General features: G+C 39.2%; 1 protein-coding gene across 1 annotated transcript in view; it reads left to right on the top strand.

Annotated features, from left to right (window-relative positions):
• The window catches only part of SYT16 (synaptotagmin 16), a 241,309-nt gene that overhangs the window by 2,909 nt on the left and 210,563 nt on the right, over positions 1–27,837 (top strand).

Below are 27,837 nucleotides of genomic sequence, written 5' to 3'. Positions count from 1 at the left end.
TATGACATTTCCAGTTGTTTTACATCCTCTATTATACTTGATATCATCAATTTTTATTTTTGTCATTCTCATGGTTATAAGAAGATATCTCATGTTGGTTTTAATTTGCATTTTTCCAGTGACTAATGATATTGACCATCTTCTCATATGCTTATTTGCCATCTGTACCTCTTCTTTGGTAATGTATGTGTTCAAATCTTTTGTTCATTTAAAAATTATGTTTCTTATTATTGCATTATGAGGGTTCTTTAATGTGCATATGAGTTGTCAGATACATGTTTTACAAATATTCTCCTGTAGTCTGTGGCTTGCCTTTTAATTTTTCTAACAGCATGCTTTAGAGAGTAAAAATTTTAAGTTTTGATAAAATCCAATTATTGTTTTTTCTTTTATATTTAGTGCCTTCTGTGTTCTACATAAAAAATCTTTGCCTAATCCAGAGTCAAAATAATTTTCTCCGATGTTTTTTCCTAGAAGTTTTATAGTTTTAGATGTTATATTTAGATCTGTGATGCATTTTATATTTTTGCTTATGTTGTGAGCTAAGGGTCTAGGCTCATTTTTTTTCATAAGCACATGTAATCATTTTAATAGCACTTGTTGAAGATTATCCTTTCTCGGTCGCATTACCTAGGCATTTTTCTTGAAAATTATTTATATATGTTTGAGATTATTTCTGGAGTCTCTTTTCTCTTTTGTTGATCTATATGTATATCTTTATGCTAATGTCATACTGCTTTGATTACTGTAGCTTTTTATATAATAAGTGTTGAAATCAGGTAGTGTAAATCCTTCCACTTTTTCTTTTTTTTCAATCCTGTTTTGGGTAGTCTAGGTCATTTTATTTCCATGTAAATTTTAGAATTAACTCACCATTTTCTATGAATAAATTCTCCCTGGATTTTCTTGTTTGTACATTAACATTTGTTGAGAAAAAGACATAAATGGCATATACGTTGAAAAGGAGGAAGTAAAACTCTTTATTTGCTGATTTGACCTCACAGTGACTCATTTCCTCGTGTGGCTTGTGAGAATTTTGCTAGTTTGTTTTCAGTGAATTTCCCCATACCCTGCATCCAGAAGACCCATATGCTCTGAACTATGAATTGGAATCTACATAAAAGCTACTAGAATTAATAAGTGAGTCTAAAAAGATGCAAGGGAAAATATACAAAAATTGTTTTTCTATATACTAGCAGTTAACTTAAAACAATATTATTTATAATGAAAATACATTACTATTTATAGTAAAAAAATACTATTTACATCAGCATAAAAAATATGAAAGACGTAAGAAGTGATTTAACAAGTTTGTACTGTTGAATAGGATGACCTTGCTCCCAGTCTTGGGGAAAAGCATTTAGTCTTTTACCATTAAGTCTGCTGTTGCTTGTAGATTTTTCATAGATGCTCTTTATGAAGTTGAGGCAGTTTCCTTCTACTCCTAGTTTGCTGAAAGTTTTGATCAAAAATAGATGTTGAATTTTGCCAAGTGCTTTTTCTGCATCTGTCAAGAAGATCATATGGTTTTCTTTAACTAGTCTGTTAATATGTTGAATTACATTGAGTTTTGAATGTTGAATCAGTCTTGTATTATTGGGATAAACTCCACTTGGTCTTATGTATACATTTTGGTATATTTTGTCTTCATTTTTATTCATTTCAAAACATTTAAAAATTTCCCTTTTGACTTCTTTCAATCATGGGATATTTATAAGTATGTTCTTTAGTTTCCAAATATTTGGGGGAACTGTCTAGAAACTTTTTTATTATTGATTTCTTATTTAACTCTCTTTCAATAACATTTGTATGAGATTATTCCTTTTAAATGTGTTGTTTTGTTGCCCAGATTATGGTCTGGGTAAATGTCCTATGTTCACTTTATAAGAATATGTATTTTGCTTTTGTTGGTTGTTCTACAAATGCTGATTAATTTTATTGATAGTGTTTTTCTAGTGTTTTAAATCCTTACTGAATTTCTGTCTACTTTTTCTATCAATTATTGAAGTTCTGGCATTAAAATATCCAACAATACTTATGAATTAATCTATACATTTATCCTTCTAATTACATCAGCATTTGCTTTGTGCATTTTGAAGTTTTTTTATTATCTGAATAAACATTCAAGATTGCTATGTACTCCTGATGACCTGTTCCCTTTATCATTATGGCATGATCCTTTTCTTTGGTAATATTTTATTCTGAAATTTAACCTTAGTATAGCCCCTCAGCTTTATTTGGTTAGTTTTAGTGTGGTTTATCTTTTTTCTATCCTTTTTACTTGTAATAATTCTGTCTTGTTACTTAAAGTGTATTTCTTGTAGATAGCATACATAGTTCAGTATTGTTCTTTTATCCAATTTTATATCTGTTTTTTTCATTGGTGAGTTTAGACCATTTCCATTTAAGGTTGGATTTAAACCTACCATTTTATTATTTGTTTTCTATTTGTCTTCTACCTGTTCTTTGTTTTTTTTTTTTTTTTTTGCTTTGTTTCTACCTTCTTTTGGATTAAATGAAAATTTATTAATATTATGTTTTAGGTTTTTTTTTTTGGCTTATTAGCTCTATTTTTGTTGTTTAATGGTTGCTCTAGAGTTTACAGTATAACTTTTAAATTTATCATCATCTACTTTCAAATAATATTACAGTGATTCCCACATATTTTAAGAACCTTAAAATTGTATAGTTCTATTTCTTTTCTCTTGGTCTTTGTGTTGTTGTCTTACATTTTACTGCCACATGTGTTATACACCCAACTGCTATGGACTGAATATTTGTATCCCTCCACAGCTCACCTGTTGAAGCCGAATGCCCAGTGTGATGGCATTTGTAGGTGAAAGCTATGGGAGATAATTAGGTCAAGAGAATGGATCCCTCATGAAGGAATGGATCCTTCCCTTATGGGAAACCCATAAGGATTAGGGTCCTTATGAGAGACATGAGAAAGTTTACTTTCTCTTTTTTTGCTCTCTGCCAGAAGATGGCTATCTGCAATCCTGGGAGCAGGCTCTAACCAGACACATCTTCCAGTGCCTTCAGCTTGGACTTCCCACCCCACAGAACTGTGAGAAATAAATATTTGTTGTTTAAGCCACCAAGTCTGCTAATTTGTTATAGAAGCCCAAATTGATCAAGACACACAACAATATGTTATTATCTTTGTTTTAGAAGTTATCTTCCAAAGTATACTAAAAATAAGAAAAAATTTATATCTACTCACTCTTTTACCATTTCTGATGCTCTTCATCCCTTTGTGTAGATACAAATTGCCATCTGGTATTATTTGCCTTCTACTGAAGGACTTCCTTTACTATGTGCAGTGATGCTCATGATATATTCTTTTAGCTTTTGTATGTCTGAAAAAGTATTTACTTTTATTTTTGAAGGATATTTTTGCTAGGTATAGAATTCTAGTTTGTCAGCTATTTTGTTAATTGCTTTAAATATTGTTGTTCCACTGTCTTTTGACTTGCATTGTTTCTGATAAGAAATATATTGTCATTCTTATTGCTGTTCCTTTGTATGTAATGTGATGTCTTTTTTTTTTTCCTGCCTACTTTTCAATTTTTCTTTGTCACTGTTTGTTTAGAAACCTGATGATGATGTACCTTAGTTTGGTGTTCTTACTGTTTCTGCTTGGGGTTTGCCAAACTCCTTGGATATATGTGTTTATAATTTTCTTCATATCGGTAAAATTTTTTGGCCAATTGTTTCTTCAAATATTTTTGCTATACTTCCTTTCTCTGAGACTCCAGTTATATGTATAGTAGGCCACATGATGTTGTCTTCTTTTGAATTTCTTTTCTTAAAAGTCTTTTTTCTCTGTGTGTTTTATTTTGTTTAGGTTTTATTGCAATGTCTTCATGTCCCTAAATCTTCTACAATGCCTAATCTTCTGTTAATCTCATCCAGTGTATTTTTCATCTCAGTTATTTTATTATTCATCTCCATAAATTTGATTTATATCCCATTTTATCTTCCATTTCTGTTCTTAATGTGCTTTTGTGGAGTACATTTATAATAGCTGTTTTAATTACCTTGTCTAATGATTCTGTAATCTCTGTCATTACTGGATCTGTTTCTAGTTATTGAATCCCTCCCACTCCTACTCCCCATTTTTCTTTTTTGCCTGCCTGGCGATTTTTGGTTGGATATTAGATGTTGTGAATTTTATATTGGATGGTGCTTCATTTTATTTCTTTAAGTATTTTTGGCTATGTTCTGGAAGGCAGTTAAGGCCGCTTGACTTCATCTGGTTTTGTTGAAACTTGCTTTTAAACCTTTTTAGGTGGGTGTAAATCATCCCATAATCTACTGCTAATTTGGTCCTACTAATGAGGCAATCAGCCTTTAAGTATCCCACTTTATATTCTGTATATCAGTATTTTTTGCCCGCTGGCTAGTGACAACATAAATTATTCCCAGCTTTTCATGAGCTCTAGGGATTTTTTGATTGTACCTTTCTGGTGGTTCTCTCCCTTGTCTTGTTAGTTTCTTAATACACATGTGCTGATCTGTACTCAAAGACTCAAAGGAAATCCTGTCTGTGAATGCTTCTTCTGCAGTGCTTTACCCCATAAATTCTAGTCACTGTGGCTTCCCCAAAACTCCACCCTACTTCTATTCAACTCAGCAAGACTCTGTTCTGGGTCTGTTTGGGCTCCCCTTCCCTGTTCCGTGACATGCTCTCCAGGCAGTGAACTGGAGCACACACAGGGATCACTTTATTCATTTGTTCTTTCTCTCAGGGAACACCATTTAGTGTTGCCTGCTTTCCTGCATCTTTAAAACCATTATGTTATATATTTTGTCCAGTGTTGTGGTGGTTTAAGGCAGAAAGAGAAATTTAATCCCTATTACTATATTATGATCAGAGCTGGAGTCCTTAACTAACTTTTGCACTTGAAATTACAATAATTATAAAAACAATACCACATTATAGACAACATATTAAAGGATATAAAATGCCATTCTATGAAGTGTTATCATAGCACATTTTCTTTCAATATTTTTTTGTCCTCCATGAAGTTTTTAGGCAATATTGTTAGTAAAATGAGACTTTGGAGTTGCTTGACCCTACAATTTATTATCAGTGTTCCATTTTTAATTCTTTTTTTATCTTGAGAATATTATCATCTTTAAGACTCATTTTCTTACCTGTAAAATGTGTGAATAATTGTACCTTCCTTGGACTATTGTAGCAGGGATTGAAAATAAAATATGAAGTGTTCAGTAAATAGTAATTATCAATAGTTTCAATCACACTATGTATGCAGCTTCATACCCTGATTTTAAAGCAATTATAAGCATTAGATATATTGTCTTATAGCATTGCTTGATGCTTAATGAATGACCCAATGCATACTCATAAACTCTTCCCTTATTTTTGTTTATTTCTTTGTAAATACATATTTTTAATTGATACATGATAGATGTACCTATTTTTAGAGTACATACAATATTTTGATACTTTCATATAATGTGTAAAGATCAAGTCAGGGTAATTGGGATATCAATCCTCTTAAATATTTATCTTTTTTTATGCTAGGTCTTCCCTTATTTTTGGATATCTGGTTTATTTATAATTTTCCCCCTTAATATATCATCATATCTAGGGCTGTCTTATCTAAATTTAAAAGTTCTTAATACAGCCAATTTGAAGATAAGTCTTGATTTGAAACATGTTTGAGATCTCCCTGCATTAGTTCACCTGAATTTAACTGGACCTCAGCAGCTTCAACTCTTCACTGTACTTTTCCTGCCCCTTCCTGTTTCTTCTCAAGAGAAGACAATTTCTTGCTCATTATTTTCTGTGGTAACTGAGAAGAGGAACTGAGTAGAAAGGTGTTGCGCTGCTAAGACCCAGGGCACATCCCATATAGAATTCTCTCTACTCTGTTTTGTGCTTTGGGAAATGCAGACGTTGGTTCAGCTCCCCTCATCACAGCTCACGGCTTCTCTTGTTTTATTCTCTTTCAGGGCAGGGAGTTAGCTCTTATCTGTTTGGATGCCTAATTCAATCTCTATTGACTGTGTTTAGTTTTGCATACATTGTTTATACTTTGGTAAAAATAATTCATTAATCTTTTCTAGTAAGCAGTTACAATGACAAAAATTTGATTTTAAGTAGAATACAGATGAGACTCATACTAAAACACTGTATTCATAGATAGGATAGGATGTATCCAGAAGCAAATTCATTAGCCTTATCTGTTTGGTTTTTTTCATGAAAGGCAATCATTTGTTAAAGAGGGTTCAATGTTTTACTGAGAATGGGCCAACTAAAATATTGACTGTAGATAGATCCTTCCTGGGAAAAGAGGACCCATGAGTTGTAAAAACCTGTGAAATTTAAGAATATGATCTCAAATTGGCCCTAGTGTTTGCTGTTGCAAGCTTGGAGAGTCCTTGGTTGAAAAAGTATAACTCTTTCCCTGAAAGCGTTATAGGCTTTTCCTATAATCTGAAGAGAAACCACCATGCCACAGCCAATCAGGAATGAAAAGGGGTGAGAGGATGGATAGGCATTTTTCCCTGGTTCATCTCAGGCCTCTTTTTGTCACCCTGGGTTTGCCTGGCTTCTCCTTAACAAAACATCTTTCGTTTTTCTCCTACTGTCTTTCCACCAGAGCCCTAGCTGCCACTGGCCCCTTCCTTTGTACTTACTGCCCATGCCCATTGGCCATGGAGCTTGACATTTTTCAGAATATTCATCTGAAAATGAATCTCTTCTGTGAATAACATTTATTCATAGCCTAACTTTGATGCATTTTTTAAATTTTAAAAATCCTTTTCTCACATGAGTAGGGGAGGTACAAAGTGAGCAAAGTGGGAAGAGAATTCATGTGTAACACCCCAAGGGTGAATATTCACAGGAGGGCAAAAATGTCCTTAATTAATGAACCATTTCCTATTCTGACCAGTAATCTAAGCTATCCATCATCATATAAAAAACAGAACTACATGTTATGATAGCCAAAAGTAGGATGATGTGTTCCTCTAATGTGTGGCCTTCTAGGAAACCATAACTGATTACAGTTCTTTCTAGAGGTATTAAAACGGGATGGTGGACCTTTTAAAATTTTTGTATGTATCGTGAAATTTTGGATATTTTTAGTGAGGAGTTGTCAGTGTTTTCAGTAAAGGAGAATATATTCTGCCTTCAGTAATTGCATTAATACACAGAATAATTAATACTCAGAAAAATACTCAGATTAATACTCAGAAATAGAAAAATATGATGGCCAATTTTGGAGGTGAATTTGGAGGTAAGAGCGGCTGATGGCACCAGCTTTATAGAGGACGGTGAATATGAACCATGAACTCTAGTTGCATAGAATTTTGCAAAACAATTTTGTTACAAGGGGCAGTCCCTTTCAAAGACATTACTGTGGAAAACTATTAAGTTCAGGAGAGGAAAGTGAGACATGGAAATACAGTTGTCCCTTGAACAATGTGGGCTTGGACTCTGTGGATCCACTCACACATGGATGTTTTCCCACCAGACAGTACTTGCAGGATGCGAATGCCACATATCTGGAGGGCCGACTTTTTGCATGAGTGGGTTCCACAGGGCCTACTGCAGGACTTGAGTGTATGTGGATTTTGGTATATGCAGGGGGTGATGGGCCCTAGAACCAATCACTTGTGTATACTGAGGAACAACTGTACATGCACAATATGTTTTTATATCAGACAAGGTACTGAGAGTATTTCTTTCTTGTGTCATCACACCTTTGTGCCCAGGTATTATAGTGCTTCAAAGATAAGTCTTCATACTTTTAATTTATATTTGAAAAAAAAAATTAGTGTCCATCCAGATGAGACTCTTTGGGACCATAAAATAGACAATGTTCTCTAAAGTATCCAAACTGAAAGCATAAATGGCTCTTGTATTAAATAGGCTAGTTTTATAGAATTTAACATTTTCAGAGCCAATGAAGCAAGATTTTTTTTTAACATGTTCTAACATTTTGCACATAAGAAATTTTCCATTTGGTGTGAGGCATGTGCCAAATGATGGAATGTATTGCCACGTTAGAGTCTGGTTATTCTAAATATAAAATTAAAAGGAAAAGTAGAGGAGATGAGCTCCAGAAAATGGAAAGAAAACACACTGAATTTTTTCTCTCTGGGGACATTGGAATAGTTACCTGAGCACTGAAAACTTTGCTATGCAAAGTGCAGTTGTGGACCAGTAACCTGCCTGGGAGCTTGTTAGAGCTGTGGAATCTTAGGCCTGCTAAATCAGTCTACATTTTGGCACAATTGCCATGAGATTCATAAACAGATTACAGTTTGAGAAGCATTGCTCAAAATTGATGAGGGCTGCTCTGTGCATCACCTGATATCAGTGTTATGGCTTTAGAGTATACATGTAATACTTCTTGATCCTTGGGGAATAGTCTTATACAAAAATGGCTGTGTCAGCCTGTATCTTCCTTCTGTGACTTTGACCTTTCTATGTTTGGTTACATTCCTAGTTGAAAGTGAGGAATCAGGGAATCTTTGGGAATTAGAGACATTTATGTGGATTGGGTGTACATAAAATAAAGACTGGAGACTCAAGAATTAGGAAAGAGATGGAAAATTTTGAAGGGTAACAAAAACTTCAAGGATATTATTTGTTTTCATGTAGTTAAAACATTAAAAATTTTTTTCTCATGTAAGGTTTTTGTTGTGGCAATAAACACCAGTGCTGGTTGATTTAAGCAGTAAATGAATTGTTTAAAAGATGCTACTTGGTTCACAGATTTCTGGGAGGGCTGGAGAGCCAGGTTGTAGCCATGAAGCCAGGGAGAGAGCCCAAGTCAGCCTGCAGAGCTGGGTTGGTGGATACTCCTGTTACTGCAGAGCACTAGAGGCTGCAGATTGCACCCCAGGTGCCATTGGGACCAAACCATGCATGCCTGCACCAGCCCTACATTGTGGGGCCTCTGTATTCCTTGCAGCATCTCTGTTCCCAGAGGGAACACTGGGTGATCTCTGTACACTGGGGTGGGTATGTCTGATTGGTGGTGCCTAGACCATGTTCCTTTGTCCCAGGTGCCAAGGAAGCTGGGAAAGCAAGTCTTTGGTATTTTTGCAGTCATTCTGGGAGGTGACCACTGCCTTTTTAGGTTGGGGAATTTCCCAAACCTAGTTCTAACCTAAGGTTCAGATACGGGTGGATAAAAAGAATTATAGATGTTTGATAGAGTTGCATGTGTATGTGTGCATGTGTGTGTGCACATGCATGTGTGTGTGAGTGTGTGTTTGCTAGGGATATTTATTTCAATAGGGCATCTTCCTGAATTTATGATGAAGGTCGATAATGGAAAAGCAGGATTCATTTTGCATAATTTTGCTTTTTTGTTAAAAATGCTAACATACATATAAAATCAAGAGTACTGATACTTGTTTCAGGTTGCGTTTAACCGGAAAAAACTTGTTTTCTGTGAGATTGAACAGCTTCCTAGCACTCACTCTGAAATATGCAGTTCATTGCATTTGCTTTCTAAATGAGAACCACATTTAATGAAACCTTGACCGTGTAATCAAGATAATGAGGGATTTTTAATTTGCCTGAGTGACTCAGTTGTGGAGTACACACTTTGACTTGTGTTCGGATGGGAGGTTGAGAAATTATCACTGCCTTGGTGTACATGAGACACAAAGCAGAAAACAAAATCAGCATGCGCTGTGTCATATTTGTACTGAGATAACACCGAGGAACAGCTGTGACTCTTTCAAATGACTCCATTTGTTTGATAATTGCTGGGTAAAAATAGTGCCACTATTGGTTATTTCAGGAAGACAGATGGCGTTCTAGATTATGTTCCTTTCCTTGTACCCAAAAAGAACAGGAGCAAGTCTTTCTGAAAATTACTCTCTGTGTGTGTGAAATAGCATCGGGGAAGGGGACAACACATTTCAAGCTTTTGCCCTGCAGGTACGTAGGGAGCAGGGGCTGCGCCGTAAAGGAAACAGGGAATTCAATTATTCCAGCCTGAGCTAGGATGGGAAATCAAGGCATCTGTCTGTTGCTTAGGAACAGAAATATCTTGTGCCTCAGCTACAGCTGGAAAAACCAGGTCATTTACTTTCAGAGTTCACCTACTGGTTATCCAAACAGAGCTGAAGGAGAAAGCACCTCTTTTCTCCCCCTGGCAGGGGCTGTTTTTCTCATCAGGCCTCCTACCTTTCTTCCAGTCAACAAATTCTCTGTTGTTCCTAGTGTATTTCTCAAAACTGTGCCAATCAAATTACGGTACTTCTTGGGGAGGCGGGTGGGAGATGATCGGTTTTCTTCAGGAGCTGGCCCTTGGGTCTTTTTCCCTCCCAGGAAGCCTGGGGACTGGAGGTGGTGGAGTGTGGTACTCAGCCTTTTGTCTGAATGGCAGGCGTGTGATGGTTTGACATCTGGTTGGCATTCTTGTCTGCACCTCAGGGAGAGAAGGTTGTCACACACACTCCCACGGTCCCACAGTTAGGTCTTGGGTCAGGCAGGGAGGCAGAAACACAGATCTTTTGTGAGGTATGAGGACCCCACTTCCTGTGCCAAGGGAGGACCGTGGATTGCACCCTTACCTGTGTCTAGGAATCTCTTTTGAGATCTTTCCAAAAAACACACACCTGAGACTTACACCCAGAAATTCTGCTTCGTTAGGTCTGAGGTATAACCTGGGCTCCTGAGGGTTCAAAAGTTTCCCAGGTAATTAGAGCTTAAAAGTCATTCCCATTTTTCTCCTTAGCCCCTGCTAAAGAGTGCTGGACTCCCAGATCCAGGCTGGGCATAGAAACGCTTAAGCATGGAGTTCCTGGGTGTCCTCATTTCTGTCCAGAGTTGAGAGCTTGCCCTGTGCCCTTTTCTCTGGGGAGCTCTGTGTACTCAGGGTCACATGATTCCTGCAACAGTGCGTTCCTTGGTCTTCAGTTTGGGTGGGAACGTTTACTCTTTCAGGAGCACTCAGAAGGAGAATTGAGACTTGTAGCTGGGTGGAAACATTCTGAAGTTATTTAGGCGTTAACTAGACAATGGGAAACTGGTAGGTAGAACCTTAATCCCTGGGTGTTTCTGACTAAGCAGGCCGATAAGAGCAGAATGTCCCAGGCACATAGGCACACACTGCCAGTACACCTGACCTGGGCAAGGCCTTGGGGTGTATAAACACTGATCATTTCTACTCACTGTTCTCCAGGGATCCCAGGAAAATCAGATAGTTTCAATAAGAGTATTACAGTATGCAGAGGCAAAAACTTAAAAGGACAATGAGATGTAGTTCCTTTTTGCGTCTTCTTTTTATCTTCACAAAGAAAAAAAGTCATTATATTGAAAATGAAGGTGATTAGAAAAGCATTAAAACATTCTCAGTATGTTTTAAACATTTCTCCTAGAAAGCCACAAGCCAAAGGCAGTTATTTCTTGGCTCCTTTTTGCTCAGTTATGTAAACGTCCATTTGTGGGAATACCAGAGTTGATCCGGAAATCTCAATTTCAAGAGAGCTGAGAAGTAGACTTGTTATCGCGAGCATGAAAGGAAACACTGTGGGGCAGCTTTAATTTTCATGACTCTCAAATGCGGGGACATGACTGAAGCACACGGTGTCTGATTTTCAGTTGTACCTGGCCATGAAATCAATCTCTGAGTCTACATAGCCACACTTGAAACAACCTCACATCTCTCACACTGGCTTGCCAGATCCGAGGGACTTTGATTTGAGAAAAGAAAAGGAAGACATTTCCACCATTCATACCAAAACCTGGGTTTTTGAAGTAATTTGAATTTCTGATCCTTTTTTTTCAGCCTCTACTTGCCTCTCTTCCTATCACTGCAGAATCCAAAATAAATTCGAAGCTCTCCCTCTTCTGTGGACTAGGAAGAGTCAGAGAATTTTAGAAAGATTTTTGCCAACCTGCTGTGGGAGGTACAGAATTTCTAAATAGCAGGGTCTTGGAGTGGTATTCTAGGCACTATTAGAGGATTCATCTAGAGGCAATGTCTATGTAGCAAGCATACTTAGTTTGCAATGTTTATATTTAGGATAATGAGAGTGTTGGCTCTAAACCCCCAGATTTCCCTTCAGTGCTACCACTGTAAGCTATGAATAATTTTTTATATACAGAATTGGATATCTCTCCCCAACCCTTTCCTGCTATTAATTTTTTTTTAAGTGTGAGTCCATTTCTCTTGATACACTCAATGTGTGTGTAAGGAAGAGGGCCAACCATATCCCACCTCGGAATACCACCAAAGCAGCCAGGACAACTGTGTTATTAATACTTTTTCTTTTTGGCTTCCATAAGGATTTAAAAACAAAAACAGAGAAATGTGCCTTTTCTTTTCTCTCTTACTTGATCTTCAAGTTAATAAAATGAGTGACAGAGAGATTACAACTGTGAAGAAGTAAGGATGCCCTTTCAGCCAAGGGTACTTGTCATGCTTTCATCTCTGTGCTCTTGGAAAATAGTAAGATCTCAATAAACATTCTCTCTTAGCACTTTTGACAAACAATTCACCTGTCTGGACTTCAGCTCTAACATTGCATGATTTATGATTTTAGGACCCAGATAATAATATTGCCAACCCCCATTTCCATGGGTCCCTTGCTGTTTCATCACCAATAAATGGCACCATCTTCAACATCTTCGTTTTAAGGTACCTGCTGTCTGACTCCTGTCCCACCCTCCTGGCCGGAGCTTCTAGTGTTATCACCCCACAGACCTCTAATCCATGGCCTACCACATTTTCATTGTCTATGATCCCCTTTCTCTCTTTTCCTTTTTTACTAGTTTAGATTTCACATTATATCATTTAAGCAGTAAATATGTCAGAAGAAAAATGCATAATTATGCTCAGTGATCTACAAATTCCTGACATTGATGTAACATTAGCCCTTGACACTGCCTGGCAATCCTGCCATCTATCCTTTGGATTTTTGTCCTTCTACTCTCCAGAACAATCACACTGTCTTCTCTCACCCCAGCTTTCTGGGCTCCTTTCCTATTCACTCTTAGCTGACTATGTTGCTTCCAAATTTACTGAAAAGATAAAAGTAGTAAGGCAGGCCACATGCCCATTATCGAATCTAGCACCCCACTTATGTCTTTATTTGCACTCCATTTCCCACCTCTGTCTGCATGAAATGTCTTAGTTCCCACCAAAAGCTGCTTCTGCTTATTTACCTCCAATGCTGCCACAGATATACTGGGCATGCATTCTCATTTGCCCAATTCAATGATAGTTTGCATTTGTTGGCCTGGCATAACCATGAATAAATAGTTCCCCCTAACGTACCCCAGTTTGTATGACAAATTATATAGTCCTCTTAATCATGTAACAAACTTCCATATATGGTGGGGGGTCTGTTTCTGGGCTAGCGGGTCAGAGCATCTCTGTGCCCACGTCATACTGTCTTAGTTGCTTTACAGGTGGTCATGTCGCTTTAACAAGTCCATACACAGGGCAGAGCAAGCATTCCTTTCTGTTCTTCAGATGTGTATCAGCTTTTTATGGTCCTGTACTATTTCATGTGTATTTTAGAATTAGTTCGTAAAGTTCCACAAAATCCTGTTGGGGTTTTGATTGGAGTTTCATTGAGTCTCTAGATCAATTTTGGAAGAATTAAATCACTGCAAAATCAAATCTTCCTATTCATTTACACATATATTGCTCTTTTTAGTTTTTCCTTAATATCTCTCAGCAAAATTTTACAATTTTCTGCCTGCAGGTTAAATACATATTTTGTTAATTTTTTACTAGATATTTTGTGGTTTTTGTTTCTATTGTAAATAGTGTATTAAAAATTGAGCTTTTTTTGTTGTGGTGCTGTTGACTTGTGTATTATTCTTATATGCAGCCACTTTGTGAATTTTTATTTATAATGATTTATAAATTTGTCAGGGTTTTCTTTATATGCAATCATAACACTTGCAAAAATGATGGTTTTGTTTTCTTTTTTCTAATCCTACTTTTAAACAATGTGATTGACATGTAGCATACATACAGGAAAGAGCACACATCATAAGGTCACCTCTTGATACATCTTCACAAAATGAACACATTTATTTAACTAGCACCTAGATTAAAAAACAGAACATTATTCGCATCCATGAAGCCCCCTGGTGCTCTCTTCCATCACTACCTCCCCAAAGAAAAATGCTTGTGTTTTTAATATATTTTTTTCTGGTCTTATTGACTTGGCTCTTGCAAAGTTCCCTTTCTTAACATAATCACTTTCTCCCTTTCTGCTGGAATATTCCCAGTAACATACAAATGTGCTTTACAATCTTCCATCTTAAATCTGAAATCATTCTCCCTTGACCTTATTTATGTCCCTTTCTAGCCAGTGCTCCATTTGGCTGCTCCCCTTCTCAGCAAAACCTTTTGAATAAAAGTCCTGTAGCCACTGTTTCTACTTCTTCACTGTAAAGTTTTCTTTTCAACTCACTTTTATCTGGCTTCTGTCTTGGTATTCCACTGAGGCAGCTGTTGTCACGATATCAGTGTCGTCCTTGGTATCAAATCCAATAGACAGCTCTGTTAATGTCCTCTCCATCTCTTAGTATCATTTGATATAATTAGCCCTTGCCCATTTTGAAATACTTCATTTCATGCTTCCATTTTTGCATTTGGGTGACTACTTGTTGAATGCCTTTCTCTTCACCTAAACTCTTAAGTTCCATAATGGCTATGGTGATGTATGGCTTTTTCACTGTTCCATTCCCAGTGTCTAGTCCAGTGTTGATATTAGATTGACAAATATTTGTTGCCTGGGCTTTAGGGGTGACAATAAACATCCAGTCACTTTTGTCTCATGTCTACTTAAATGTCTTACAGGTACCTCAACCTCAACAGGTCCAAAATATGTTTATCATCTTCTTCCACAGACCCCTTTTGAGTATATACCAGTAACATCCACTAAACCAGAAACCTTAACTCCTTACTTTTTCTCATCCCCACATCCAATCCATGATTTCTGACCATGCTACTGCCTGCATACTTCTCCCAAATCATCCTCTTCTTTCTATGTCCATTTGCATTCTTCTGGCATGCTATTAGATTGAATTACTGAAACAGCTTCTAATCTGTTTTTGTTCTGAACTGTTCTGAACTCTGGTATTACTTCCTCCAATTAGTCTCCACATAGCAGCCAAAGTGATCCTTTTAAATATACAAGTCTAGTTAAATCACCCTCATATGGCAGACATTGTGCCATATACTATCCTCCCAGTTATAAAAATAGAATGAACAAAGGATAAGAAACAAGAGAGTACAGGATTGCACTATTAAAAACAAATTACATGATAAGTAATTTATAGTTAATTTTAATATCACTATTCTTCCACATTTTCAAAGTATCTGTATTAGTCCCTTCTTACACTGCTATGAAGAAATACCCAAGACTTCTTCACAGGGCAGCAGGACAGAATGAATGCAAGCAGGAGAAATGCCAGATGTTTATAAAACCATCAGATCTCGTGAGACTCATTATTATGAGAACAGCATGGGGGAAGCTACCCTCATGATCTAATTACCTCCACCTAGTCTTGCCCTTAACACATGGGGATTACAATTCAAGATGAGATTTCGGATGAGGACAAAATCAAACAATATCTTCCTCCCCACCCCCTCCCATATCTCATGTTCTCATATTTCAAAACATGATCATGCGTTTCTTATTGTCCCCCCAAATCTTAGCTTATTTCAGCATTAACCCAAAAGTCCAAGTCTAAAGTCTCATCTGAGACAAGGCAAGTCCCTTCTGCCTATGAGCCTGTAAAATTGAAAGCAAGTTAGTTACTTTCTAGATACAATGGGAGTACAGGCATTGGGTAAATACACCTGTTCCAAATAAGATACATTGGCTAAAACAAAGGGGCTTCAGGCCCCATGCAAGTATGAAATCCAGTAGGCCAGTCATTAAACCTTAAAGTTCCAAAATGATATCCTTTGACTCCATGTCTCGCATCCAAGGCGTGGGACTTGCACCCTCTGAAGCAATGGCTGGAGCTGTACCTTTGCCCCATTTAGCCATGGTTGGAGCTGAAGCAGCTGGGATGCAGGGCACAATGTCCTGAGGCTGCCCAGAGCAAGGGATCCCTAGGTCAGGCCCAGGAAATGAATTTTCCCTCCTAGGCTTCTAGGCCTGTGATGGGAGGGGCTGCCAGGAAGGTCTCTGACATGCCTTGGAGACATTTTCTCCATTGCCTTGGTGATTAATATTCGGCTGCTCATTACTTATGCAAATTTGTGCAGCTGGCTTGAATTTCTCCCCAGAAAATGGGTTTTTCTTTTCTGTCACATCATTGGCCTGCAAATTTTTCAAATGTTTTTGTTCTGCTTCCTCTTGAACACTTTGCTGCTTAGAAATTCTTCTACTAGCTACCCAAAATCATCTCTCTCAAGGTCATAGTTCCGCAGATCTCTAGGGCAGAGGCAAAATGCTACCGATCTCTTTGCTAAAGCATAGCAAGGGTGACCTTTGCTCCAGTTCTCAACAAGTTTCTCATCTCCATCTGGGACCATCTCAGCCTGGACATCATTATTCATATCACTATCAGCATTTTGGTCAAAGCCATTCAAGTCTCTAGGAAGTTCCAAACTTGCCTACATTTTCCTGTCATCTGAGCCCTCCAAACTGTTCCATCCTCTGCGAGTTATCCAGTTCCAAAGTTGTTTCCACATTTTTGGATATTCTTGTAGCAGTACCCCACTCTTGGTACCAATTTACTGTATTAGTCTGTTCTTACACTGCTGTGAAGAAATACCTGAGACTGGGTATTTTATAAAGGAAAGAGATTTAATTGACTCATAATTCCACATTGCTGAGGAGGCCCCAGGAAACTTACAATCATGGTGGAAAGCAAAGGAGAAGCAGGCACCTTCTTCACAGGGTGGCAGGATGGCATGAGTGTAAGCAGGGGAAATGCCAGATGCTTATAAAACCATCAGATGTTTTAAGACTCACTAACTATCATGAGAACAGCATGGAGGAAACTGCTTCCATGATCTGATTACCTCCACCTGGTCCCCGCCCTTGACATGTGGGGATTATGGAGATTACAATTCAAGATGAGATTCTGGGTGGGGACGAAGCCAAACCATATCAGCATCCTTTGGATTTCACTGCCACTCCTGTATCCTCTACAACTACACACCCGTCAATGGCCTTTCTCTTTCTCCACCTACCTTTTCTCCAAATTGAAATCTCAGGACTATTTTTCAATAATAGCAGGTAGATTTTCAGTAACTACCAGAAGAAGGAAGTATATAACTGGTTATCTGGGTTGATGAGCTACCCAGCAATCCATTCATCAGCAATAAGTCTTGTAAAAACATTAAAAAGAAAACTCTTCAGGCTTCCTTTATTAATATTAGGATTGTTAGAAGTCATCAAAAGTTAATTTATTATACCTCGCCTCCTTTCTTAAACACAGATCTTCAACTAGTTAAGGAAGTACATTCTGTATTATTAAAGGCACTGTGCTTCAGTCAATGATATGCATATACCCTACAATGAAAAAACCTAGGTTTAAAGTGATAAACAGCTTCTCTGCTCCACTGATTGGAAGTTGCCGCTTGCAAGAAAGCCTGACCAGTTGAAGGACAAAGTTGAAAAGTTCTTCATTTTTGATGATGTGCCCTCTTTTTAAATTTGAGGGCAACAAGTTGTGACTACTTTCCTGCTTCCAGAATTAGCAGGAGTAGCAGGACAAGATTAATAGGTGGGTTCATTATGCCTAAGAAGTTGACTTTTTTTTTTTCCCACAGAAAATAATTGCTTTTTTGGAGTGCAAAAAGCTTTTGCTCATGCACTGTCAAGATCTGTTATGCTGATTGGGGGATGAAGTCACTCTTCCCGCTGTTTGTAGGGCACAAAGTCCATAAATGTGATCGGTGGTTTTGTACAGCATTGAAAAGTCTCCAGAAGATTTCTCTCTTTTGGGACCCACTAAAAACCAGAGGACTCCGGGAAATAAAGCCAAATTGTGCTCTTTTGATGTGGGGCCATAAACATAATGGAATGATTTTTCCCATGAAAGATCTGAGCAAAATAATCTCTACTGATTTATTTGACTGAGTCACATCCAGATTTCCTTCATTCTTAGGTGCTGTTGCTTCAGAAAGTATCATCACAATTTCATTATCTGTCTAATACTGTGTAAACAGATACCTTATTTCAAATGGACACAAGGAGGTAGTGGAGTAGAGAGTAAGATCCTGGGCTCTTGAACAAGACTCTTGGATTCTAAACTTGATTCAGCTGGTTTTAGAATGTTGGGTGAGTAACTTACTTTTTCTTTGCCTCAGTTGCTTTATCTAAAAAGGGAGAGAGGGTAGATAATTACCTCCCATGGCCATGGAGTGTTTTTGTGAGGATTAAATTTATTTATGTAAAGTGCATGGCAGATAGTGATGACTGTTATTATTATTACTGAGGTTGCAAGGACTGGCTGAACATTCTCTTGTGGCATTCAGGGAACACTGAAGATGAATTCTGCCTAGCCTTAACATTTGTGGGTGGATGAATCCTTGCACATATAGTCAGATAAATATTTAATAAGTGGTCGTTGGGGGGTTGACAAAGCAAGGAGACATTTAGAAAACATACAGAATCCTGTTTTAGAGTGTCTTAATTGATAGATCTTATTTCTATTTACAGGCTTACTTTGGAGATATTGCAGGTTTGGTTCTAGACCACCACAATAAAGCAAATATCTCAACAGAACGAGTCACACACATTTTTTGGTTTCTTAGTGCATATAAAAGTTATGTTTACACTATTATATAGTCTATTAAGTGTGCAATAACATGATGCCTTAAGAAGTACATACCTTAATTAAAATATTCGATAGCTAAAAAATACCAACAATCATCTAAGTCTTCAGTGAGTCATAATCTTTTTGCTTGAGGGTTTTGCTTCGACGTTGATGGCTGCTGAATGATCAGGGTGGGTTGCTGAAGGTTGAGGAGGTTGTGGCAATTTTTAGAAATAAGACAGCAATGAAGTTTGCTGCATTGATTGACTCTTCTTTTCACAAAAGATTTGTCTATAACATGTGATGCTATTAGATAGCATTTTACCCACAGTGGAACTCTTTTCAAAACTAGAGTCAATCTTCTCAAACTTTGCCACTTCTTTATCAACTAAGCTTTTGTATTATTCTAAATCGTTTGTTGTCACTTCAGTGATGTTCACAGCATCTTCACCAGGAGTAGATTCTGTCTTAAGAAACCACTTTGCTCATCTGCTCATCTGTAAGAAGCACTTCCTCATTCATTCAAGTTTGATCATGAGATTGCCTCAATTCAGTCAGATCTTTAGGCTCCACTTCTAGTTCTAGTTCTCTTGCTATTTCCACTGCAGTTACTTCTCTACTGAAGTCTTGAGCCCCTCAAAAGTGATTCATGAGGGTTGAATTCAACTTCTTCCAAACTTCTGTTAATGTTGATATTTTGGCTTCCTCCCATGGATCACAAATGTTCTTAATGGCATTTAGTGAATCATTTCAAGAAGGTTTTAATATGGTAGCAGTAGCCTTATGAAATGTATTTCTTAAATAATAAGACTTGAAAATTGAAATTCTTCCTTGACCAATGGGCTGCAGAGTGGATGCTGTGTTAGTAGGCATGTAAATAACGTTTATCTCCCTATACGTTTATCTCCAACGTTTATCTCCATCAGAGCTCTTGGGTGACCAGGTGTATTGTCAATGAGCAGTAATATTTTGAAAGGAATCTTTTTCTGAGCAGTAGGTCTCAACACTGGGCTTACAATATTTAGTAAACCATTCTATAAACAGATACACTGTCATCCAGGCTTTGTTGTTTTATTTCTAGAGCATAGGCAGAGTACACTGAGCATAGTTCTTAGGGGTCCTAGGATTTTCAGAATGGCCAGTGAGCACTGGCTTCAATTTAGTCACCAGCAACATTAGGCCCAACCAAGAGAGTCAGCATGTCCACTGAAGCCTTGAAGCCAGGCATTGACTTTTCTTCTCTAGCCATGAAAGTCCTAGATGACATCTACCAATAGAAGGCTGTTTGGTATACATGGAAAATCTGTTGTTTGGTATAGCCATCTTCATCAATGATATTAGCCAGATCTTCAGGATAAATTGCTGTAGCTTCTACATTAGCACTTGCTGCTTTGCCTTGCACTTTTATATTATGGAGATGGATTCTTTCCTTAAACCTCATGAACCAACCTCTGTGAGCTTCCAACTTTTCTTCTGCAGCTTCCTTCTGCACCTCTTAGCCTTCAAGAGTTAGGGCCTTGCTCTTGATTAGGCTTTGGCTTGAACAAATGTTGTGGTTGGTTTGATCTTCTATCCAGACCACAAAATATTCTCCATATCAGCAGTAGGGCTGTTTTGCTTCCTTATCATGCCTGTGTTCACCGGAGTAGCAATTTTAATTTCCTTCAAGGACTTCTCCTTTGCATTCACAACTTGGCTAACTGTTTGGTGCAAGAGGCCTAGCTTTTGCTCTATCTTGGCTTTTGACATGCTTTTCTCACTCAGCTTTATCATTTTTTTCTTTTGATTTAAAGTGAGATATCTGTGACTCCTCCTCCACTTGAACACTTAGAGGCCATTGTAAGATTATTAATTGGCCTAATTTCCTTTTATTTATTTACTTTTTTTGAGATGGAGTCTCACTCTGTCACCCAGGCTGGAGTGCAGTGGCGTGATCTTGGCTCATTGCAACTTCCGCCTCCCAGGTTCTAGCGATTCTCCTGCCTCAGCCTCCCGAGTAGCTGGGATTACAGGCACACGCCACCATGCCTGGCTAATTTTTGTATTTTTAGTAGAGACAGCGTTTTACCATATTGGCCAGGCTGGTCTCAAACTCCTGATCTCAAGAGATCCGCCTGCCTCGGGTCCCAAAGTGCTGGGATTACAGGTATGAGCCACCGCGCCTGGCTTAATTGGCCTAATTTCAATAGTGTTGTGTCTCAGGGAATTACTAGGTCCAAGAAAAGGGAGAGATGTGGGGGAATGACTGGTCAAGGGAGTAGTCAGAACACATATAGCAATTATTGATTAAGCTTACCGTCTTATATGGGTGCAGTTTATGGTGCCCCAAAACAATTACAATAGTAACTGCAAAGGTCACTGATCACAGATCACTATGACAGATATAATAATAATGTAAAGGTTTGAAATTATTGTGTGAATTACAAAAATGTGACAGAGACACAAAGTGAGGCATGTGCTGTTGGAAAAATTGTGCTGATAGACTTGCTCAATGCAGGGTTGCCACCAACCTTCAGTTAAAAAAAAAAGCAATATCTGTGAAGTGCAATGAATGAAAGCATAATAAAACAAGGTATATCTGTATTTTTTTCTACAATGATGAAGATAAAGCTAATAGCTGTCTCTCTATAACACCACGTCTTGTAATCCTCTGTCACATTTAGGTTTTGTGCTGGCATTGGTACAAGGACTTAGGGTCACATTCACCGTAGGAGGCCCAGAAAAGGTCATGATAGTCATTGCATGAAATAAGGTATTTAGAGCTGTTAAAGAAAAAAAAGATTCAAAAACTTGGTAAAGTCGGTTAAGGCAGACTTTATTCAAGGGAGGCATGGTGATAGTTGCAGGGACCATTGCCATAGGGTCTTGCAGTGGAGGAGAGAGACTGGACTCAACTCTGACTCCAGCAAGGACAAGTAGGGGTTTATAACCACCGAGCAGAGTAGGGGTCAGTGGATGGAAAATGATCAAGGAAACTTCAAAGATAAGGGGTTACTGGCTAAGCCAAATTGATAGAATTATTGCTGAAGGCAGGCCAGGTTTATAAGATACTAGAGGGTGGTCAGATGCCAAGGTTGGGGACATTTTCCCTGAACTGACTGCTATAGTTTAGATGTTTGTCCTGCTAAACCTCATGTTGAAATCTGATCTCATTGTTGGAGGTGGGGCTCTAATGGGAGATGTTTGGGTCAAGGGAATGGATCCCTCATGAATCCATTAATGCCCTCTCTGGAGGGCAGATAAATGAGTTCTTGCTCTATTAGTTCCTGTAAAAGCTGTTTGTTAAAAAGAGCCTGGTACTTCCCTCTGCTTGCTCTTGCTCGCTCGCTCTCTGTCTGTCTGTCTCTGTCTCTCTGTCTTGCTCACTTTCTTTCTAGTTATGTACTCTCTGCACAGGCAAGCTCCCTTTTATCTTCCACCCTGAGTGGAAGCAGTCTGAGGCCCTCCCCCAGTGCACAATCATGAACCTTCCAGCTTGCAGAATCGTGAGCTAAATAACTCTCTTTTCTTTATAAATTACCCAACCTCAGCATTCCTTTATACCAACACAAAACAGACTAAGACACTCATTTAGCAGTGTTCTTGCTCAAACTGGATTCAGCAAGGACACAGAGAGAACCCCAAGGTCAGCCTAGTCAAGCAGAGGACTCAGAGGGGCTGGATCCAAGTTTTGATCAAAGGAGGCAGTCTTTGTCACAGCCACTGGGGACATACAATCAGGCCACATTCAGTCAATAAGAATAACCTTTTGTAAGTGGAGAAAGATCACGAAGAGGCAGGATATTGCTCTCTCCTGGGTTAGGAGGATCATGAGCAAGCCTTTCTTCCTTCTCTCACATTTAGTTTCAGATGTTCAAGACTGTGTGGGCACTTTCGTGGAAGTGAAAAGAGTAAGAAAGACTGGGAGCTTCTGGGCTGTGGGTAGTTTGGGTTGGTTGTTGGAGGGAGGATTGCCACCCTGGACAAAGGAGGGGCCAGGGGAGTTCCCAGAGCTGTGGATATGGGGCAGGCCCCTGGGAATCATTGAGAAGGGGCTTTGGGTTTCCTTTCAAGTTGCCCATCTCATTTCATAGGTTAGTGAGAGGGACAAGGATTCACGTTCACTGCCCCAACCAAAGTGGAAGGGCTGTATTTGTCCCTGAGTTCCAGATCCAGGTAGTTGGGTGGTCTTAAATATAGTCAAGAATGTTTCCTTAATGACAAAAAACAAAAAACAAAAAACACCAAACCATACAATTTTTACTGCTATAGAACTACAATTTTTACTTCTTTTTAGAAGAAAAACCTGAGCTCCTTTGCTGCAGTATCTTTTTATATGCATCTAGATTTTTATAGAGCCTTAAAATTCATTGATACATGAGAAACTGAGGCCACCGTTGACAGCAATTGTGTGTGTTAGTAAATAGCGTATGTTAGTAAATAAGGGTAGCTGAGGAAAACCGAGCCTCTGGGATTGTATTGAACAGTTTCATAGCTGTGGTGCTGTGAGTGAATGGGAGGGAGCTGGCTTCCTGCGTGTGGGGGTTGGTTGGTGAATGAGGAAAATTAGCGTGGCTGGGTTGATTTTTCTCTTTGAAAAGACTTTGTGCCCAGATGTCATACATATTATTTAGCTTGGATAAATATGAAATATTCTGGGGGAAATAAATATAAGTCCCTGGAGCGCAGAGACTCTGTTGCTAACTTCAGTTCAGGTGCTTTCGGTAATAAGAAAGGAGGCGACATTGTCTCCAATGTGTGAGTGACCCCACAGACGTTAGGCTTTTGGTTAAGGTACTTTCCTTCTTTTGCCTTTTAAAATTCCACTCATCACTTCATTTTTCTTTCGGCTCTAGAGAAAACCAGACTGTTTTATTCCTTGATGAGCATTTGAGAACTGAATCCTTTAATTTATCTTTTGGTCCACCTTCCAGGACATGTGTGCACATGCATACACACACACACACACACACACACACACACACACAATTTATCCATCTCTCTCTTGCTTTTGCTCTTGGTGGCAAGCACATCTTCACCTTTTTCTTCCCCGCCTCGCAAATTTGAGCATTGATTCACATTTCAAGTCAGTTGTTTCTTGCTGTTGCTATTGAGAATGTGACATCAGGGAGATTCAGAACAATGCATTTCAGCTCACTGTTGACTCATGTTGGATGATTTCAGCAGCAGCAGCTCAAGCTAGTGGCCTTTGGGATCAAGGTAATGTGCCCGAGTAGCTGCCACTGCAGCGCTGAGAGGACAAGTAGGGCTGGAGGGACCAACAGCTGGGACCCTTCCAGAATTCTAAATGATCATGCAAAAGGCAGAAACAGGACAGTTTGCATCAGGAAAAGGTGATAAAGGTAGAACAACTTATTAGAACAGAGAACAAGATTAAGGGAGCGATAGGGAAAAGAATGAAGCCAGAAAATATAATAGTGTATAATCTTAGGCTAGGATCCTACTGAATAAGTCATCTGGTAAAGTCTGAAAGGATAAGGTAGTAGAGATGCTCTGAAGATTGAAAGTTCTTATTTTGGTAGAAGGTAGTCAATTCTTGCTGGCTGTGTTATATAATTATGTGTCCATGTTTTGACACATATGTTGCTTTCATCTATTTTAAAGGTTGTTTTGGAAAATATAAAAAAATTCCCTGCAGCAAATGGCAGGACCCCAATTAAAATGATAAATGCAAAAGAATTTATTGACTCATCCAGGGGCGAGGCTGACTGGGTTTGGCTGGACTGAAGCATTCAAAGGAAGATCTCACTTCCCTGCCTCCCTCCTTCCCTTCCTTTTCTATTTTTCTCTCCATTTACTCCCCTTTCTGCATCTCTGCCCCTTCTCCTTCGCCCTGCATCCTCCCACCATAAACCTCTCCTCTTCCTCCCTTCTCTCTTGCTTCTTCCGCGCATCTTTCCCCTGACCCTCCCTCTCTCTGACTCTACCCTCCCCACCCCGCCCTGGCCCCCTCTCTCCATTGCTTGCTAATCTCTCTTTCCATCCCCTTGATTTCTCTCTCCCTCCACCTCTAGCTGCTACTCTTGCCCCCGTCTGCCTCCTCTCCTTCACACCTCAAGCTCCTTTCTGTCTTTGCCCTTGCTTTGTCCCCACTGCTCCCCTGGCCACCCTTGGCCTCCATTTTCTTTCATGCTCTGCCTTCTATTCTTTCTCCTTCCCCCATTTATTCTTCTCTCACCCTAGCCCTCTCATTGCTCTGTTGTTCCCTTTGCTAATTTTGTTCTAGGGCTGACTCTCCTCCGTAGTGACCTCCCTGCTGCTCCAGACTTGTATCCCCAGCTTGGCCTTCCCAGTGGAAAAAGAGTTTCCCTTTCACAATAGTTCCAGCAAAAAGTCTCAGGATTGACTCTCATTTGGCTGATGTGGGGACCAAGAGGCTTTAGAACTGAGGAGGGGTGATGACATCCCTTTCTGAACCATGTGGACTGAAGTTCAGGTACATCATAGTGCTGGAGAAGGGGAATTGAGGACTGCATTCAGAACAAAGGGGATTAGATACCGGGCTGGCAAAAAAACTAAGGCACCATTACTATTCCCATTGGCCAGGCTATTGGTTGGTAGCTGCCATAACAAACAACCCCCACATCTCTGTATCATACAAAATAAAGGTTTTTTTTTTTTTTTCCTTCTTCACTTTGCCACAGTCCAGTGCAGGTGGGGCCACCTTCCACAAGCCTTCCTCAGTGTAGTGACTCAGGTGTGGTCCTGCTGTACTGGAGTCCTTCACTTCCAGGGCATGAATAGAAGGAAAAGAGTATAAAACAGGCCTTTATAGCGACACTCATATGGTGTAGAGAATTCCTGCTCACTTCCCATTAGCTGGAACCCAGTTCCTGTTCTTGATCTTATCAGAAGAGATACTGGGAAATTTAGTGTTCTTATGTGCCCAGAAAGAAAGTGAACGTGGTTTGGGGAGCACACAGCATTGTTATGGCCATAGCCAGGCTGTTTGCATACATAATTGGATGATAAGCAGCTGGAACTAAGCCAATATAAAGTTAATGCTGGGTATTTATGACATGTACGTTTACGCTTTCCTCTGAAATGCCTCTCGTTCTTTCTTTGATTCTAGATCTTGTCTTGAAATTCTGCTTTTTTGTGAAGCCTTCCAATATGGCACTGTATAAGAGCTTGGACTTTGGAACCAAATGGCATAAGTTAAGTTTCAGCTTCCCCATTTTCTAGGGGGTGACCTGGAGCAAATTAACCTCACCAAGCCTTTGTTTCCTCCTCTCATATACTGTGCAAAAAGAATCATTAATAATAATCCAGATTTAAAAAGCATTCAAACCACTTGGGTGCTTGTGACGTTTTCTTTTTTTAGCTATAATTTTACTTAGCAACTCAGTGAAGCTCAGCAAATCAGTGGTACATCTGGGCGTGGGCTGTGCTGTAGGCTCCCGTTTTCCATCCACTAGAATCTTATAATATCAGAGCCAAAGGGAAGTTCAGTGGTCACCATTCCAACCTTCCCATTTTACAGAAGAGGAAACTGAGACTCAGAGAGGCGACTTGTTTGTGCACACGGTGGCAGAGCTGGAGGTAGGTCCCATGTCCCCTGACTCTGCATCTCCTGATTCCGCATCTAATAGACTGTGGCTGCTCTCTCAGCGGTGGCCTTTTGCTTTTTCAAATCTTGTTACTTCAACACATCAAAACCTGGCATTCTAAAGTGAAGGCTCCTTAGTTCTACCCCGCAGCTCAGGAAAAAAATGCCTGGCTGGTATGGTGGCTCACGCCTGTAATCTCAGCACTTTGGGAGGCCAAGGTGAGCAGATAACCTGAGGTCAGGAGTTCAAGACCAGCCTGGCCAATACGGTAAAACCCCATCTCTACTAAAAATACAAAAAATTAGCCAGGCCTTGTGGCGGGTACCTGTAATCCCAGCTAGTCGGGAGGCTAAGGCAGGAGACTCGCTTGAGCCAAGACGGAGGTTGCAGTGAGCTGAGATTGCACCACTGCGCTCCGGTCTGGGCAACAAGAGCAAAACTCCATCTCGAAATTAAAAAACAAACAAACAAAAAAAGCCTGTTCATTAGGTTCTTGGTTCTCTCTCCATACCCACCCCCACCCCCCCAAATCAAGTGTAGACATATTTTTTGTGTGTGTGTTCTAGACATAAGACCGTCCCATCTACAGAAACTGTGGTTTAAAACTTTTTGGTTTTACAGAGATGGCTGCTGCAGCTCAATGAGAGGTGATAAAGACATAGGTAATTGCTGTAGAATAATCCTGCTGCCAAGAAGATGATTGAACTCCCACACAGAAGGTGAACAGATGGTATATTTATTGAAATTCATAGGCTGTGAGATGGAATAATTTAACTGATGGCTGGGCACCCTCATTTCAGATTGAGGGAGGTTCTCAGAAGAACAAGTGTGCCGCTAGGTGGCGTGATTATCTAGGGCCCAGTGTGGTCTTAGCAGAGAGGGAGGCTAGATTCTGTGCATACTCGAGAATCACTTCATTTCCTAATTGGGATGACAAATCTTCCCTGTGGCTCAGTAGGAAACCATCATGTTTTTAAAACTTAAAATCACTTGAATTATAAAATAAATATTTACCACTAAGGAGTTTTGCATGGAGAAAAAGCAATCAAATGACGGGATATCAAATCACTAAAGAGATGGGGTCATGGCTTGTTAGGGGGCAGTTTCTGGACCAGGAGTAGCTGTGGGCTCCAACACTCTCTCAAAGCATTGGCCCATCTGGGCCCAGTGACATTTGCTCCCTGCCGGCTGCCTTACTCCTCAGCCCCGCTCACTGCTTGTAGTGCAGAACGGCAGAAACAACGGGGGCTCTAGTAACCTCATTTTTGGAAGTTGATATAGTTAATGGCATTATATCAGAGGAAGAATAAAGGAATCCGTTGTGAACTAATGTGAAGGAATGGAGGAAATGATTAGATCGCAAAGGTGGGTTGATAACAACCTCTGATGGTTTCCCATCCTTATCTCTTTTGTTTAGTTAATTTTTTTTTTTTTTAAATCAAAGTTCTTCCTCTAATGCTGAATCCTTCTGGCTTGCAAATCTAGAGCACCAAGAAACTTTGTCGATGAGTTTGGGATGCCCACACCTTGCTGATTTTGTGT

Source organism: Macaca thibetana, chromosome 7, assembly GCF_024542745.1.
Source record: "Macaca thibetana thibetana isolate TM-01 chromosome 7, ASM2454274v1, whole genome shotgun sequence".
In the NCBI taxonomy this organism is placed as follows: Eukaryota; Metazoa; Chordata; class Mammalia; order Primates; family Cercopithecidae; genus Macaca; species Macaca thibetana.
This window is presented reverse-complemented; position numbering and strand designations above follow the sequence as displayed.